Raw genomic sequence first — 12044 nt, forward strand, 5'->3', positions numbered from 1 at the left:
AGTGCATCACCAGGCTTCCCACTGTGCAACATAAATTTCCGTTCCCCCCCCCACCAATCACCACCACCTGTACACCCCCCCACTACTACAACCATCACTTTGATCCCTCCATTCATTCATTATTCTATGCAATTAACTGTTCCATTATTAATTAGGATATTTTTTTGACATAAATTGAAATCTAAACAAATTTGACAAGACACGCTTAGCACATACACACTGTCATACACAGATGCACATACATATACATACATACATACATACATACATACATACATACATACATACATATATATATATATACATATATATATACATACATATATATATATATACACACACACATGCACAGATACACACACATATGTATATGTATGGCTACATGTGTGTTGTGTGTATTTGCATTCATGTCTTGAGTGTGATGAACTTATTCATTCAAAAACATGAGTTGATATCAGTATATAATGGAGTCAACCACATGCATAGATTGGTGGCTGTCACGACACTATATTCTTCAACAATTCTATGCTTCCTGAAATTCACCAACGCTACACCTGATATGTTTACATATATGGTGCTTTTGCTGTTCTTTTTTCTTGTCTTTTGATGTTTTATTCTTTGTACTTGTACTTATGGCTTTCATTGCTTTCTTTACTTGATTTATTGCTTCTCTCTGTCCCCTTTTTTTACCCTCGTTCAACGACTTGTAGAACACCTGAACCCTGTATACAATAAGTTCATTATTACGTATGTGTTGTGTGTGTGTGTGTGTGTATGCATGGTTAACTATATATGAGTGGTTTGTGTGTATATATGTGTGTGTGTGTGTGTGTGTGTGTTAATATCATCTTTATTTTCATTTTTGATTTGTTCTGCATATGCCTGCGTATGCACATGTGCATTGGCATATTTGTGCAGTTGTGTATGTATGTGTATGTGTGCATGACTCTGTATGTATATATCTGTGCACAAGTGCATATATATATATAGGGAGAATTCACAAAAAAACAAAAGACGAAGACAGGTGGTGTAGACAACAAACAGATGTATTAGTATAACGCTCGGGAAGTGAAAAAGTCTTTAATGTTTCAAGCCTACGCTCTTCCTCGGAAAGGAACACAGAAAGAAACAAGGAGAGAAAATAAAGAATGTGTAGTGGCTAGCAATCTATCTATATATATATATGTATATACTTGTGTGTGTGTGTGTGTGAGTGTGTGCACATGTCTGTTTATGTTCATGTTAAAGGTAAAGGCATATGGCTTAGTGGTTAGGGATATTAGTTCACAATCGTAAGGTTGTGAGTTCGATACCAGATGGTGTGTTGCGTCCTTGAGCAAGACACTTTATTTCACATTGTTCAAATCCACTCAGCTGGCAAAAATGAGTAGAAGCTGTATATCAAAGGGCCAGCCTTGTCACATTCTGAGCAATATGTGAAAGGTACACATGTCTGTGGAGTGCTCAGCCACTTGCATGTTAACTTCATGAATAGGCTGTTCTGTTTATTGGATGAAATAGAACCCTCATCATCCTAATTGATGGAATTCTGGTTAATTATTTTCATGTTGTTTAGTATAGGCCATATCAAATCAGGCTGATTGATATCATATGTGACAGACATATATAGTATGAGCAAATTACAAGCTGCAACCCACAGATCTAGTGTAACCAATCTACTAGCCACTCTCATGTGGCCATTATATTGTGTGTGACCCAAAAGATCTAGAATGGACAAATGACAGGTTATAACCCACAGATCCAGTAAAGGCAAATGTCTAGCTATAGCTCACAGGTCTAATATGATCCCCAAATCTAGTCAGGTTTGAATGACACGGTATGACCTACAGATCCAGTATGGGCCCAGAAATATAGTAAAGGCAAATGACTAATTGTGACCTGCATATCAATCGGACAAATGACTAGCTGTTACCACTAGATTTAATGCAAACTTATATGCTAGGTATGACTCAAAAATCTAGCTGTGGGCAACTGTCTATGCTTGACCCACAGATTTCTGTGGTTAACTGATAAGCTGTGATTGCCAGATCTGCAGTGGGCAAATGACTATATGTGATCATATTCATCATCAGCATTTAATGTCTGTTTTCCATGCTGGCATGGGTTGGACCATTTGACAAAAACTGGCAAGGCCAGGAGCAAGATCAAGTTCTCAGGTCCCATAGTCTGTTTTGGTATGGTTTCTGCAGCTGGATACCCTTCTGAACACTAACCACTTTACAGAGTGTACTGGGTGCTTTTTACATGGCACCAGCATTGGGCAAATTGTTTGAGCTACTGTGGCCAAATTACTAAATACAGATCTAGTGCAGTCAAAATATTAGGTTCTTTCATAGATCATAGAGCAAACCCACACATTTTTCTAGTCATATTCTACACACTATAATTTTATTCAGCCAACATTTACACACACACACACACATATATATATATCTATATATATATCTATCTATCTATCTATCTATTATATATATAATATATTATATTATATATATATATATATATAATATATATATATATATATATATATTATATATATCCATAATATCCCTGAAATAGCTGTAAGACTATTTCCTTATAAATGTCTTGAAAACTCCTCTTGACTTTGTTATCTCATTCTGTCTAATATATATATGCATGCACTTGTATGACTATCGAACCAAGAGTTTAACTACAGTCTGTTCATAGCAATTACTTAGCATTACCTGCAACTCTTTGGGTCTTCTAGATACCAATACCTCTCATACCCTCACTTCCTCGCTAATGCAAGCACTTATTACAGGTAACACTTTCATAATGGATAAACAATTCCTTGGCATCTTTTTAAAGGACATACCTATTCCTTCACAAAAGACTTTCCTCTTATTCCTCCTCACCAAAACTAAGGACCTCATCCGAAGAATGCAATGGATTGTCTTCTTCTACGACAACCCAAAATACCGAAGCGATAGTAACACCAACACATACAACCTCCGATCATATAAACCCTCCACACAATCCCCAACTCAACAAATTTGAAACAGATATGCTTCATATGATTAGAAACATTAAATTCTCCAAATATAAATCTCCCTTTCAAAAAAAAAAACAAAACTTTCACATACCATAAAACGAATCATTTCATCCCCTAAATTACATGTCTTCTTGGATAAAACAGGAAACATGTACCCTATTACCATCAAGGAATACAACAAATTCATAAAGAAGGAACTCAACTAATCTTACAAGCTGGCACCAACATCCACCCTTGACAACATCAACACCAACCACTGCAAACTTATAAAGAAATTACACATGGATGACCACACAGAACCATACTGCCCTTCACCTCCACACTTCAACCTCAAAGATCATAAAAAGGACTTTATAACCAAACCATCAATATGCCTCATATGCCCCACCAAATCCAACCTGGGAAGAATAAGTAAAAATATTTTGGACAAAATAATACCAATCGTCAAGGAGAGATTAAATGTCAACTTATGGTCCTGTACATTATTATACATATTATATATATGTACAATAGGCTTCTTTCATTGTCTACCAAATCCATTGATAAGGCTTTGGTCAACTTGGGGCTACAGTAGAAGACGCTTGTCCAAGATATCGCATGGTGAGACTGAACCGAAAACCATATGGCTGGAGGTAAACTACACCATACAACCTCACCTGCATTTCACATCTATGCTTGGGTCTTGTTAAAAGACTAAAACTTAGTTACTGAAATTCAATAGAATTTGAATTAGTATAACTAACCAAGAATAGCAGAGGAACTTGATTCCATGATGGAAGTGTTTTTCCTATTCTTGAAATTCTTGTGACATTTATACTTGGCTCACTAAGTTTCTTATTAAGTATGTGTTCAGCATTTGCATTTTGTCCGTACCTGCTTATAGGTACTGTAACTAAGTGAGTCGAGATTTCACTTAAATTTCATTAGAACAATCAAATGAGAAGCTTTGTTAAGTTACTTTCAAAGCATCAACCCTTGGGCTAGGTTTGCCAAACCTTTAAAATTATTGTATAGATATCATGCTATTTCATTATTTAAATTTTTTTTTAATATATATTTTCAAAGAAAAAAATAAGCAGAGAAAGGTCACAGGGTCATGTTGTGCTGTGTCAATTGTGTTATGCAAAATGTCAGCTTGCGTTAGTAGTGATGTATAAATATCAATAGCAGATTTAGAAATGGTTGTGTAACAAAAGATGGCAACAATTCATTTAAATGATAGAATAATGGCTGACATGCTGATGGGAAATATGGTAATGTAGACTGCAGTGTGCCAGGGGAATAAGGTAGATAGATTGTTGGGAAGTGGAAATATGGTTAGGTAGTTTACAGAGAAATGGGAATATGGTAAGATATACTGCAGAGATATGGGAATATGGTGGTGCATTCTAGAAGTTTTGAGACTTTTTCAGGAGAGACATTTATTAATTTTATGTTTATGAATTTGTTTTGCAAGATTCTTGATGTGAAACTGTGTGTTGAAACAAATATTGTTATACTTTGGGATGGTCATTTTTGTTTTTTGCCAAATAAACACATGCACTATAAATTCATTCTTCCCTCATTTATTATTGTTCTTATTTTATCTTATGTCCACAGTCTGTAGATCTTTCATCACGCATCTGAACAGTATACGAGGATACATGTGGTATACAAGAGTCGCTGAAGAGGTCACAGGTGTGTGATGAAAGATTTCCAAACGATGGAAATAAAATAAAATAAGAACAATACTAAATGAGTGATGAACAAATATATAGTGCGTGTGTTTATTTGGCATCCTGAAATATAACAATACATTTATTAATTTATTTTAAAGTTGTACAAAACTCTAATTCCTTTTGGAGTAGGACCCTTTAACTGCAATGCACAACTCCAGCCACTTCATGAAGGGCCCATAGAAGTCCTCCAAAGTGAAGGTACTCAGGACCCTTGTTACAGCTTCTTTCATCTTCTCAATGTTTTCAAAACTAGTGCCCCTGAGGTTCTCCTTCAGCTTGGGGAACAGCCAAAAGAGTCTCGGATAAGGTCTGGACTGCAAGGAGGGTGACAAAGAGTTTTGATGCCCGTATTTGTCAAGTAGTTGGTTACTAGGATGGAATTGTGGGCTGGTGCATTATCCTGGTACAGGTACCACCAACCAGAGTGGGAGAGCTCTGACCTTTTGTGATAAAATTTCTTCCTGAACTTTGTCAAAAACCTTTGCAAAGTACTCTTTGTTGACTGTCTGGCCAGAAGGAACCCCCACAGACATTGATAATGCCCTTAATGTTGAAGACAGGTATCACCATGAGCTTCCCCGTGGTTCCAGGTTCAGTTCCACTGGATGACACCTTGAGCAAGTATCTTCTACCATAGCCTCGGGTCAACCAAAGCTTTGTGAATGGATTTGGTAGATGGAAACTGAAAGAAGCCCATTGTATATATATGAGTGTGTTTGTGTGTGTGTGTGTGTGTATGTGTGTGTGTTTATGTGTCTGTGTTTGTACCCGCAACATCGCTTGACAACCAATGCTGGTGTGTTTACGTCCCTGTCACTAGCGTTTCAAGAGAGACTGATAGAATAAGTACTGGGCTTACAAAGAATAAGTCCTGGGGTTGATTTGCTAGACTAAAGGCAGTGCTCCAGCATGGCCGCAGACAAATGACTGAAACAACTAAAAGATAAAAGAAAGAATACATGAGCAAATATGTATTGCTGTGTATATGTAACAGTATCTGTGTCTATGTTTATAGACTTAAAACTGCAAGTTATGTTTGAGTCCATTCCTGTAGGGTAATTTAGCAGTCTGACAAATAGATCTCAATAAAATATGTACTAGTCCAAAATATATATACTAGCCAGCATCGCCTGGCCCCGTGCCAGTGACACGTAAAAGCACCATCCGTTCGTGGCCGTTTGCCAGGTCTGTCTGGCACCTGTGCGGGTGGCACGTAAAAAGCACCCACTACACTCACGGAGTGGTTGGCGTTAGGAAGGGCATCCAGCCGTAGAAACACTGCCAGATCTGACTGGGCCTGACGAAGCCTTCCAGCTTCACAGACCCCAGTTGAACCGTCCAACCCATGCTAGCATGGAAAGCGGATGCTAAATGATGATGATGAGGTGATATAATTCACTACATCCATGAATGCATGGTTGCAACCCAGTTATCAAATTCACTGAATTAATATGTGTGTGTGTGTGTGTGTGTTGAACATGTGAAGTTAACCCTTATGTTTTATCCTGGGCTGTCTTTTCTTATTTTTAGCTTCCTTCCTCTCTTCCTTCTCGTCGCAGTCTCTCGTGGCTAAACAGTTTCCTCTAGTATTTGACAAAGGACCATGACTAAAACATACTATTTTCTTTATAGCACATGCGGACTGCATGGTATATCGCTGCAGTGTGGAGGCGCAATGGCCCAGTGGTTAGGGCAGCGGACTCGCGGTCATAGGATCGTGGTTTCGATTCCCAGACCGGGCGTTATGAGTGTTTATTGAGCGAAAACACCTAAAGCTCCATGAGGCTCCGGCAGGGGATGGTGGTGATCCCTGCTGTACTCTTTCACCACAACTTTCTCTCACTCTTACTTCCTGTTTCTGTTGTATCTGTATTTCAAAGGGCCGGCCTTGTCACTCTCTGTATCATGCTGAATATCCCCGAGAACTACGTTAAGGGTGCACGTGTCTGTGGAGTGCTCAGCCACTTACACGTTAATTTCACGAGCAGGCTGTTCCGTTGATCGGATCAACCAGAACCATCGTCGTCATAACCGACGGAGTGCTTCCATCCCATATCGCTGCAGTAGTTCTGTCGTCAAAGTGTGATAGCTTTAGGAAGCATGTGCCAGACATGGGAGTATGGTGGTTCTTCCAGGGTTTATTGACCTTGATGTTCTTCAGGTGTCCTTGTTTAGCTAAAGATGGTGGGTAGCCATTCAGGGTTAGATCTCGGAGGAACTGTTTGGTGTAGACGGCTTTGTTGGTCACGTTGCTGTAATTATTGTTAATACGTGCAATCTCCTTTCTCACGTATACGGCATTGGCTCTGGTGGGCAAGGGTGATTCATCCACAGCCAATAACTTTGGAAAGTTGAACTATAAACTTTTATGCTTCTTTTTTCTTCTCTCTTTCCATCTCCTTATTCTTTTATTCCCTTTCTCTATGTTGTCACCTTCTTGATATATACCATTCTCATTTTCCATATCCCCCTCCCCCAATTTGTCCCTGATGACGGAATATTCCATACTCAGGGATATCCCAGAAACAGCTGTAAAATTTTGAATTTCTTCATATAATAATATTGCATATAACTTCAGATGTTAACCTTGTCTTAGTGTTTGAAATCCTCTTTAACAATTATATATATATATACACACATATATATAAACATATATAAACATATATATCTACATATGTATATACATATATACACACATATATATACATATATACATATATATACACACATATATATAAACATATATATCTACATATGTATATACATATATACACACATATATATACATATATACATATATATACACACATATATATAAACATATATAAACATATATATCTACATATGTATATACATATATACACACATATATATACATATATACATATATATACACACATATATATAAACATATATATCTACATATGTATATACATATATACACACATATATATACATATATACATATATATACACACATATATATAAACATATATAAACATATATATCTACATATGTATATACATATATATACATATATATAAACATATATATTTACAAACATACGACGATTTCATCTCAATTGAAGGAGAGGGGCTTTCTCCATCCGGGTTGCGGATCCGTGGAATAAGCTGCCGGACGAGATAGTGAAGATGTCGACGACCGCTCGATTCAAAGTCTCTCTTGATCGGAAATGGCCTGAACTTTTTGTATGACCATCCTCCTTGTACATAACTCCCTGTCCCCCTACATGGCCTTGCTTTTGCTTTTTGAGCCAATAAAAATTAAATTAAATTTAAAAATATATATATATATATATATATATATAGATATATAGATATATACAAACATATATATATATAGTCATACATATATATATATACACACACATATATATATACACACATATATATATATACATACATATATATACATATATATATACATATACATACATATATATACATATACATACATATATACATACATATATATACATACCTATATACATACATATATATATATATATATATATATATAATATATATATATATACATACATATATACATACATATATATATATATATATATATATATATATATATATATATATATATATATATATATATATATTCTGGTGAGATAGTCGAGATGCTTGATCTGGTGAGATAGTCGAGATGCTTGAACGGAGATGTGTGGATATATGTTGCATGCAAGAAATAAGGTGGAGAGGAGGATCAGCTAGGTTCCTCACAGGCAAGGAACGCAGGTACAAGATTTTCTGGGCAGGGAACACTGACGGGGTTGGTGGCGTGGGTATACTTATCGCTGAGAAATGGGTAGATAAAGTAATTGAGGTAATCAGAGTATGTGACAGAATACTTAAGATTAGATTAGTGCTTCATCATAGTTTAGCAACCATTATATCAGCCTATGCTCCTCAGTCGGGGCTACCTGATGGACAGAAAGACCGATTCTATGACACTCTACTGCAGACTACCTCGTTGACGAACGACAGAGACCTTATCTTTGTGGCTGGTGACTTCAATGGTCACGTTGGACGACATGCTGGGGGCTTCCATGGCGTACATGGAGGCTATGGCTATGGCTCCCGCAACGAGGAGGGAACCAGGCTGCTGGAGTTCTGCGATGCAAATAATCTTATGATTTGCAACACTAACTTCAGGAAACCTACCAGCCACCTAGTCACTTACCAATCGGGCCAACATACCAGCCAAATTGACTACATCCTTACAAGGCAAAGGGAGAGATGGCTGCTTATAAATGCCAAAACCTTCCCAGGTGAAGAATGTACCCCACAACATAGACTGGTAGTTAGTGACTTTAGGATCAGGACTAGGAGGACAACCAGAAGACGACAAATATGGAGAAGAAGGATCTGGAAGCTTAAAGATCCTGCAAATGGACAGAGATTTAGGGACATATTACTTGAAGCCTCTGACGAAGTAGAAGGGGATAGAGCATCACAGGGGGTAGAAGACAGCTGGACGTTTCTAAGGGACAACCTGCTGAGAGCCACTGACCAGATCTGTGGCTGGTGCAAAGTCCCCTCTCGACCTAGAATAACGTGGTGGTGGAACAATATTGTAGACAGGGCTATTAGAGAAAAGAGACAGGCTTGGAAGGTCTGGAAAAATGGGGGTAGCAGGGAATTGTATCAGACTGCCAAAAGAGAAGCTAGGAGACAGGTTTATTTAGCCAGAGGGGAAGCAGATAAGAAAAAATTTGCCAATGTTCTGCGCCGTGAGGACCAAAGACTGGAGGTGTTTCGTGTTGCAAGACAGTGTGTGAGAGAGAATCGTGATGTGGTAGGAGAGAAGTGTGTTCGCATGGAAGATGGTTCACTTGCGCTAAATGAGGATGCAAAGAGAGAGGTTTGGAGATGCCACTATGAAAGGTTGCTGAATGAAGAAAATGAATGGGATAAAGAGAGTCTGCCGAATGTTGACCCAACAGAGGGACCAGCTATCCGAGTTGATAGTTCCGTGGTAGCTAAGGCAATTAGAAGCATGAAGACAGGGAAAGCCCCAGGCCCATCAGGAATCACTGCAGAGATGCTCAAAATGTCTGGTAGTGTCGGCTATAGCCTAGTACCCGTATAGTTAATCAGGTGATACACAAAGGGGTCATACCCAATGACTGGTGTAGCAGTATAATAGTCAACTGCTACAAAGGTAAAGGTGATGCCCTAGATACAAATAACTACAGAGGTATCAAGCTGTTGGACCAGGTGATGAAGGTTACGGAGAGGGTCATAGCCCAACTAATTAGAGAGAGAGTTAGTTTAGATGAGATGCAGTTTGGGTTTGTGCCAGGGAAAAGTACTACTGATGCTATATTCCTGGTAAGGCAGCTGCAGGAGAAATACCTAGCCAAAGTTAAGCCCCTGTACCTGGCTTTTGTTGACATGGAGAAAGCCTTCGACAGGGTCCCCCGATCCCTTATCTGGTGGGCAATGAGGAAACTAGGGATAGATGAATGGTTAGTGAGAGCTGTGCGGGCCATGTATAGGGACGCCGCTAGTAGGGTGAGGGTTGGAAATGAGTACAGTGAAGAATTCCGGGTAGAGGTAGGGGTCCACCAAGGCTCAGTACTCAGCCCCCTCCTATTTATCATAGTCCTCCAGGCAATAACGGAGGAATTCAAGACAGGATGCCCTTGGGAGCTCCTCTATGCTGATGACCTTGCTCTAATTGCTGAGTCGCTATCAGAACTGGAGGAGAAGTTTCAGGTGTGGAAACAAGGATTAGAATCGAAGGGCCTCAGAGTCAATCTAGCTAAAACCAAAGTCGTAATCAGTAGGAAGGTAGACAAATCACAAACACCTTCAGGTAGATGGCCCTGCTCGATCTGTAGAAAAGGTGTAGGTAGAAACTCTATAAGATGCACCAAGTGTAAGCTATGGACACATAAGAGATGCAGCAATGTCAAAGGAAGGCTAACTAGGAAGATGGTTTTTGTATGTGGCAGATGCTCAGGAACAATAAACACTGAAAATGCTCTGGGACCAACTTCCGTCACTTTCCAGGGAGAAAAACTAGAAATAGTTGATAGTTTCCGTTACCTAGGTGACCAAGTCAGCAGCGGGGGCGGGTGTGCTGAAAGTGTAACTGCTAGAGTAAGAATAGCTTGGGCAAAGTTCAGAGAGCTCTTACCTCTGCTGGTGACAAAAGGCCTCTCGCACAGAGTGAAAGGCAGACTGTATGATGCGTGTGTACGAACAGCCATGCTACATGGCAGTGAAACATGGGCCGTGACTGCTGAGGATATGCGTAAGCTCGCTAGAAATGAAGCCAGTATGCTCCGATGGATGTGTAATGCCGGTACTCACACTCGGCAGAGTGTAAGTACCTTGAGAGAAAAGCTGGACCTAAGAAGCATCAGTTGTGGTGTGCAAGAGAGACGTTTGCGCTGGTATGGTCATGTGGCGAGAATGGATGAAGATAGTTGTGTGAAAAAGTGCCACACCCTAGTGGTTGAGGGAACCTGTGGAAGAGGCAGACCCAGGAAAACCTGGGACAAGGTGGTGAAGCACGACCTTCGAACTTTAGGTCTCATGATGAAATGACTAGAGACTGAGACCTCTGGAAGTGTGCTGTGCGCGAGAAGACCCGGCAGGACAAGTGAGTCCATAACCCGTGGCCTTCTACATGGGATGGAGCCAGCCTACGTATGCATACCTTCCCTTCTTGGGACACAAAACTCTACTTGTGAAGACGTGTTGAGGCAAGTGAGGATCAGAATCGAAATCAATCAATGGAAATTGCGGATGTGCTACCAGTGCCGGTGGCATGTCGAAACTCTGCTTGTGAAGACCTCGTTGAGGCAAGTGAGGATCAGAATCGAAATCAATCAATGGAAATCGATCAATGGAAATTGCAGATGTGTTACCAGTGCCGGTGGCATGTAAGAGAACTTTCCGTTTCGCGACCGTTGCCAGCACCGCCCCGTTTCGTGTCCGTTGCCAGCCTCGCCTGGCCCTCGTGCCGGTGGCACATAAAAAGCACCATCCGTTCGTGGCCGTTTGCCAGCTCTGTCTGGCACCAGTGCGGGTGGCACGTAAAAAGCACCCACTACACTCACGGAGTGGTTGGCGTTAGGAAGGGCATCCAGCCGTAGAAACACTGCCAGATTTGACTGGGCCTGATGAAGCCTTCTGGCTTCACAGACCCCAGTAGAACCGTCCAACCCATGCTAGCATGGAAAACGGACGCTAAACGATGATGATGATGATGATGATGATATATATATCATCATCATCATCATCATC

At 39.7% G+C, this 12044-nt stretch overlaps 1 protein-coding gene and 1 long non-coding RNA gene across 2 annotated transcripts in view; one reads left to right on the forward strand and one right to left on the reverse strand.

Moving 5' to 3' along the window:
• Positions 1-12044, forward strand: part of LOC115210856 (proton myo-inositol cotransporter-like) — a 291536-nt gene that overhangs the window by 39039 nt on the left and 240453 nt on the right. The window lies entirely within an intron of this gene.
• LOC118762851 overlaps positions 2680-12044 on the reverse strand; it is a 19104-nt gene continuing 9739 nt past the window's right edge. The window contains exon 3 of the long non-coding RNA XR_004998595.1: positions 2680-2761. This is a non-coding gene — a long non-coding RNA (uncharacterized LOC118762851). The remainder of the gene's footprint in view (positions 2762-12044) is intronic.

This window comes from Octopus sinensis, linkage group LG4, assembly GCF_006345805.1.
Source record: "Octopus sinensis linkage group LG4, ASM634580v1, whole genome shotgun sequence".
Taxonomy (NCBI): domain Eukaryota; kingdom Metazoa; phylum Mollusca; class Cephalopoda; order Octopoda; family Octopodidae; genus Octopus; species Octopus sinensis.